The following is a 7,959-nucleotide window of genomic DNA, read 5'->3' as shown; positions in this document are numbered from 1 at the left end:
AGTCTCAGATGATGGGACTTTGGAGTAGCAGACTTACATAATAGATTCAAACACAACAGGCTACATCTATCCTCTGTCAGGCAGACACTGGGCTTACTTTTGTCTTCGTTGCGGAAGAAGCACTTGGACTACACACCAAAATATAAGATGTGTCTGTCTGGTGGGAGCACTGTGTTGAGGGAGGCATGATATTTCCAATCACTCCACTTATGTGATAAATCACTTATCTTACTGTATAGGCCTATATATCTGTGCCTGCCCTCAGAGGCGAATTTAAGGTGTGTACACACGGTGAGATTTTTTCTTGAGATTTTGACTATATAGTCAAAATCGCAAGAAAAGTTAGTGCAAATCGCAAGGTGAAAGTCACCTTGCGATCCCGATGCGCGGCCCCGCCAGGTCGGCATCGCAAGAAAAGATAGACTGTGCAGGCAAGTCAATCCTTGCTAGATCGGTGTACTATCTAGTTCATCTCACATGTCAATGACATCTCACATAAGCCAAAATCTCACATAAGCCAAAATCGTAAGCACACATAGTCCATATCTCAAGAAAAGTTAGTCAAAATCTGTCCTATCTGGGCTCCGGGGAGTTCAAGGGAAATCGCAAGTAAAAATCGAACATAGCAAGGATCTCACCGTGTGTACACTAGGGATGAGCGGGTTCGGTTCCTCGGAATCCGAACCCGCCCGAACTTCATGGTTTTTTACACGGGGCCGAGCGACTCGGATCTTCCCGCCTTGCTCGGTTAACCCGAGCGCGCCCGAACGTCATCATCCCGCTGTCGGATTCTCGCGAGGCTCGGATTATATCGCGAGACTCGGATTCTATATAAGGAGCCGCGCGTCGCCGCCATTTTCACACGTGCATTGAGATTCATAGGGAGAGGACGTGGCTGGCGTCCTCTCCGTTTATAGAGAAGAGAGTGAGACAGTAGAGAGAGACACAGTAGTAATTTTGGGGAGCATTAGGAGGAGTACTAGTTACTTGCTGAAGTGATAGATAGTGTGACTGTATATTATCTGACTTGTGGGGGAGACACTGACAGTGGGGATCAGTTAGAGTCTGAGAGCAGGACTCAGGAGGAGTACATATAACGTACAGTGCACACTTTTGCTGCCAGAGTGCCACACTGCCATTGTGACCACACTGACCACCAGTATAATATATATTGTGATTGTCTGCTTAGGAGTACTACTTGCAAGTTGCTGATAGTGTAACCAGTGACCTGACCACCAGTTTAATAATCACCACCAGTGAGTTTAATATATATATATATATATATATATATAATTGTATATAATATATATATAATATTGTATACCACCTACCCGTGTTTTTTTTTTTTCTTTCTTCTTTATACATACTACTATAGTAGCTTACTGTAGCAGTCTGCGGTGCTGCTGAGCTGACTGTGTCCAGCAGGTCCGTCATCAGTCATTACATAATAAATATATATACCTGTCCGGCTGCAGTACTAGTGATATTATATATATATATATATTGATTTCATCTCATTATCATCCAGTCTATATTAGCAGCAGACACAGTACGGTAGTCCACGGCTGTAGCTACCTCTGTGTCGGCAGTCGCTCGTCCATCCATAATTGTATACCACCTACCCGTGTTTTTTTTTTTTCTTTCTTCTTTATACATACTACTATAGTAGCTTACTGTAGCAGTCTGCGGTGCTGCTGAGCTGACAGTGTCCAGCAGGTCCGTCATCAGTCATTACATAATAAATATATATACCTGTCCGGCTGCAGTACTAGTGATATTATATATATATATATATATATATATATTAATTTCATCTCCTTATCATCCAGTCTATATTAGCAGCAGACACAGTACGGTAGTCCACGGCTGTAGCTACCTCTGTGTCGGCAGTCGCTCGTCCATCCATAATTGTATACCACCTACCCGTGTTTTTTTCTTCTTCTTTCTTCTTTATACATACTACTATAGTAGCTTACTGTAGCAGTCTGCGGTGCTGCTGAGCTGACAGTGTCCAGCAGGTCCGTCATCAGTCATTACATAATAAATATATATACCTGTCCGGCTGCAGTACTAGTGATATTATATATATATATATATATATATATATATATATATATATTAATTTCATCTCCTTATCATCCAGTCTATATTAGCAGCAGACACAGTACGGTAGTCCACGGCTGTAGCTACCTCTGTGTCGGCAGTCGCTCGTCCATCCATAATTGTATACCACCTACCCGTGGTTTTTTTTTTTTCTTCTTTATACATACTACTATAGTAGCTTACTGTAGCAGTCTGCGGTGCTGCTGAGCTGACAGTGTCCAGCAGGTCCGTCATCAGTCATTACATAATAAATATATCTACCTGTCCGGCTGCAGTACTAGTGTGATATAATATATATTGATTTCATCTCATTATCATCCAGTCTATATTAGCAGCAGACACAGTACGGTAGTCCACGGCTGTAGCTACCTCTGTGTCGGCAGTCGCTCGTCCATCCATAATTGTATACCACCTACCCGTGGTTTTTTTTTTTCTTTCTTCTTTATACATACTACTATAGTAGCTTACTGTAGCAGTCTGCGGTGCTGCTGAGCTGACAGTGTCCAGCAGGTCCGTCATCAGTCATTACATAATAAATATATATACCTGTCCGGCTGCAGTACTAGTGATATTATATATATATATATTGATTTCATCTCATTATCATCCAGTCTATATTAGCAGCAGACACAGTACGGTAGTCCACGGCTGTAGCTACCTCTGTGTCGGCAGTCGCTCGTCCATCCATAATTGTATACCACCTACCCGTGGTTTTTTTTTTCTTTCTTCTTTATACATACTACTATAGTAGCTTACTGTAGCAGTCTGCGGTGCTGCTGAGCTGACAGTGTCCAGCAGGTCCGTCATCAGTCATTACATAATAAATATATATACCTGTCCGGCTGCAGTACTAGTGATATTATATATATATATATATTGATTTCATCTCATTATCATCCAGTCTATATTAGCAGCAGACACAGTACGGTAGTCCACGGCTGTAGCTACCTCTGTGTCGGCAGTCGCTCGTCCATCCATAATTGTATACCACCTACCCGTGTTTTTTTTTCTTTCTTCTTTATACATACTACTATAGTAGCTTACTGTAGCAGTCTGCGGTGCTGCTGAGCTGACAGTGTCCAGCAGGTCCGTCATCAGTCATTACATAATAAATATATATACCTGTCCGGCTGCAGTACTAGTGATATTATATATATATATTAATTTCATCTCCTTATCATCCAGTCTATATTAGCAGCAGACACAGTACGGTAGTCCACGGCTGTAGCTACCTCTGTGTCGGCAGTCGCTCGTCCATCCATAAGTATACTAGTATCCATCCATCTCCATTGTTTACCTGAGGTGCCTTTTAGTTGTGCCTATTAAAATATGGAGAACAAAAATGTTGAGGTTCCAAAATTAGGGAAAGATCAAGATCCACTTCCACCTCGTGCTGAAGCTGCTGCCACTAGTCATGGCCGAGACGATGAAATGCCAGCAACGTAGTCTGCCAAGGCCGATGCCCAATGTCATAGTACAGAGCATGTAAAATCCAAAACACCAAATATCAGTAAAAAAAGGACTCCAAAATCTAAAATAAAATTGTTGGAGGAGAAGCGTAAACTTGCCAATATGCCATTTACCACACGGAGTGGCAAGGAACGGCTGAGGCCCTGGCCTATGTTCATGGCTAGTGGTTCAGCTTCACATGAGGATGGAAGCACTCAGCCTCTCGCTAGAAAACTGAAAAGACTCAAGCTGGCAAAAGCACCGCAAAGAACTGTGCGTTCTTCGAAATCCCAAATCCACAAGGAGAGTCCAATTGTGTCGGTTGCGATGCCTGACCTTCCCAACACTGGACGTGAAGAGCATGCGCCTTCCACCATTTGCACGCCCCCTGCAAGTGCTGGAAGGAGCACCCGCAGTCCAGTTCCTGATAGTCAGATTGAAGATGTCAGTGTTGAAGTACACCAGGATGAGGAGGATATGGGTGTTGCTGGCGCTGGGGAGGAAATTGACAAGGAGGATTCTGATGGTGAGGTGGTTTGTTTAAGTCAGGCACCCGGGGAGACACCTGTTGTCCGTGGGAGGAATAGGGCCGTTGACATGCCTGGTGAAAATACCAAAAAAATCAGCTCTTCGGTGTGGAAGTATTTCAACAGAAATGCGGACAACATTTGTCAAGCCGTGTGTTGCCTTTGTCAAGCTGTAATAAGTAGGGGTAAGGACGTTAACCACCTCGGAACATCCTCCCTTTTACGTCACCTGCAGCGCATTCATAATAAGTCAGTGACAAGTTCAAAAACTTTGGGCGACAGCGGAAGCAGTCCACTGACCAGTAAATCCCTTCCTCTTGTAACCAAGCTCACGCAAACCACCCCACCAACTCCCTCAGTGTCAATTTCCTCCTTCCCCAGGAATGCCAATAGTCCTGCATGCCATGTCACTGGCAATTCTGACGAGTCCTCTCCTGCCTGGGATTCCTCCGATGCATCCTTGCGTGTAACGCCTACTGCTGCTGGCGCTGCTGTTGTTGCTGCTGGGAGTCGATGGTCATCCCAGAGGGGAAGTCGTAAGCCCACTTTTACTACTTCCACCAAGCAATTGACTGTCCAACAGTCCTTTGCGAGGAAGATGAAATATCACAGCAGTCATCCTGTTGCAAAGCGGATAACTGAGGCCTTGACAACTATGTTGGTGTTAGACGTGCGTCCGGTATCCGCCGTTAGTTCACAGGGAACTAGACAATTTCTTGAGGCAGTGTGCCCCCGTTACCAAATACCATCTAGGTTCCACTTCTCTAGGCAGGCGATACCGAGAATGTACACGGACGTCAGAAAAAGACTCACCAGTGTCCTAAAAAATGCAGTTGTACCCAATGTCCACTTAACCACGGACATGTGGACAAGTGGAGCAGGGCAGGGTCAGGACTATATGACTGTGACAGCCCACTGGGTAGATGTATGGACTCCCGCCGCAAGAACAGCAGCGGCGGCACCAGTAGCAGCATCTCGCAAACGCCAACTCTTTCCTAGGCAGGCTACGCTTTGTATCACCGGTTTCCAGAATACGCACACAGCTGAAAACCTCTTACGGCAACTGAGGAAGATCATCGCGGAATGGCTTACCCCAATTGGACTCTCCTGTGGATTTGTGGCATCGGACAACGCCAGCAATATTGTGTGTGCATTAAATATGGGCAAATTCCAGCACGTCCCATGTTTTGCACATACCTTGAATTTGGTGGTGCAGAATTTAAAAAAAAACGACAGGGGCGTGCAAGAGATGCTGTCGGTGGCCAGAAGAATTGCGGGACACTTTCGGCGTACAGGCACCACGTACAGAAGACTGGAGCACCACCAAAAACGCCTGAACCTGCCCTGCCATCATCTGAAGCAAGAAGTGGTAACGAGGTGGAATTCAACCCTCTATATGCTTCAGAGGTTGGAGGAGCAGCAAAAGGCCATTCAAGCCTATACAATTGAGCACGATATAGGAGGTGGAATGTACCTGTCTCAAGCGCAGTGGAGAATGATTTCAACGTTGTGCAAGGTTCTGCAACCTTTTGAACTTGCCACACGTGAAGTCAGTTCAGACACTGCCAGCCTGAGTCAGGTCATTCCCCTCATCAGGCTTTTGCAGAAGAAGCTGGAGGCATTGAAGGAGGAGCTAAAAGGGAGCGATTCCGCTAGGCATGTGGGACTTGTGGATGGAGCCCTTAATTCGCTTAACAAGGATTCACGGGTGGTCAATCTGTTGAAATCAGAGCACTACATTTTGGCCACCGTGCTCGATCCTAGCTTTAAAACCTACCTTGGATCTCTCTTTCCGGCAGACACAAGTCTGCTGGGGTTCAAAGACCTGCTGGTGAGAAAATTGTCAAGTCAAGCGGAACGCGACCTGTCAACATCTCCTCCTTCACATTCTCCCGCAACTGGGGGTGCGAGGAAAAGGCTCAGAATTCCGAGCCCACCCGCTGGCGGTGATGCAGGGCAGTCTGGAGCGACTGCTGATGCTGACATCTGGTCCGGACTGAAGGACCTGACAACGATTACGGACATGTCGTCTACTGTCACTGCATATGATTCTGTCACCATTGAAAGAATGGTGGAGGATTATATGAGTGACCGCATCCAAGTAGGCACGTCAGACAGTCCGTACTTATACTGGCAGGAAAAAGAGGCAATTTGGAGGCCCTTGCACAAACTGGCTTTATTCTACCTAAGTTGCCCTCCCACAAGTGTGTACTCCGAAAGAGTGTTTAGTGCCGCCGCTCACCTTGTCAGCAATCTGCGTACGAGGTTACTTCCAGAAAATGTGGAGAAGATGATGTTCATTAAAATGAATTATAATCAATTCCTCCGTGGAGACATTGACCAGCAGCAATTGCCTCCACAAAGTACACAGGGAGCTGAGATGGTGGATTCCAGTGGGGACGAATTGATAATCTGTGAGGAGCGGGATGTACACGGTGATATATCGGAGGATGATGATGAGGTGGACATCTTGCCTCTGTAGAGCCAGTTTGTGCAAGGAGAGATTAATTGCTTCTTTTTCGGTGGGGGTCCAAACCAACCCGTCATTTCAGTCACAGTCGTGTGGCAGACCCTGTCACTGAAATGATGGGTTGGTTAAAGTGTGCATGTCCTGTTTATACAACATAAGGGTGGGTGGGAGGGCCCAAGGACAATTCCATCTTGCACCTCTTTTTTCTTTCATTTTTATTTGCGTCATGTGCTGTTTGGGGAGTGTTTTTTGGAAGGGCCATCCTGCGTGACACTGCAGTGCCACTCCTAGATGGGCCAGGTGTTTGTGTCGGCCACTAGGGTCGCTTATCTTACTCACACAGCTACCTCATTGAGCCTCTTTTTTTCTTCTTTGCGTCATGTGCTGCTGTTTGGGGAGTGTTTTTTGGAAGGGCCATCCTGCGTGACACTGCAGTGCCACTCCTAGATGGGCCAGGTGTTTGTGTCGGCCACTAGGGTCGCTTATCTTACTCACACAGCTACCTCATTGCGCCTCTTTTTTTCTTCTTTGCGTCATGTGCTGTTTGGGGAGTGTTTTTTGGAAGGGCCATCCTGCGTGACACTGCAGTGCCACTCCTAGAAGGGCCAGGTGTTTGTGTCGGCCACCAGGGTCGCTTAGCTTACTCACACAGCTACCTCATTGCGCCTCTATTTTTCTTCTTTGCGTCATGTGCTGTTTGGGGAGTGTTTTTTGGAAGGGCCATCCTGCGTGACACTGCAGTGCCACTCCTAGATGGGCCAGGTGTTTTTGTCGGCCACTAGGGTCGCTTAGCTTAGTCATCCAGCGACCTTGGTGCAAATTTTAGGACTAAAAATAATATTGTGAGGTGTGAGGTATTCAGAATAGACTGAAAATGAGTGGAAATTATGGTTTTTGAGGTTAATAATACTTTGGGATCAAAATGACCCCCAAATTCTATGATTTAAGCTGTTTTTTAGGGTTTTTTGAAAAAAACACCCGAATCCAAAACACACCTGAATCCGACAAAAAAAATTCGGTGAGGTTTTGCCAAAACGCGGTCGAACCCAAAACACGGCCGCGGAACCGAACCCAAAACCAAAACACAAAACCCGAAAAATTTCAAGTGCACATCCCTAGTGTACACACCCTTAGACCTCATAGGGCCCTAAGTAAGACACCGATTTCAGGCCCCCCTTCCTCAAACAATCCATAGTACTATCTGTAGTACGTAGACAGGGAGAGAGGAAAGCAAGAGAGAGTTTGTCAGGGAGGGAGGGGGAGTGAGCATGAGAGAGAGAGAACATGTCAGGGAGAGAGGGAGAGAGAGAGGGTGAGAAAGTGGAGCAAGAGACAGAGTGTGTCAGGTAGAGAGAGTGGGAGGGGGAGCGAACGAAAGAGAGAGGGGAGCAAGAGAGAGGGAGAAAGGAT

This window comes from Pseudophryne corroboree, chromosome 5, assembly GCF_028390025.1.
Source record: "Pseudophryne corroboree isolate aPseCor3 chromosome 5, aPseCor3.hap2, whole genome shotgun sequence".
Classification (NCBI taxonomy): Eukaryota; Metazoa; Chordata; class Amphibia; order Anura; family Myobatrachidae; genus Pseudophryne; species Pseudophryne corroboree.
Note: the sequence above shows the minus strand (reverse complement) of the source record.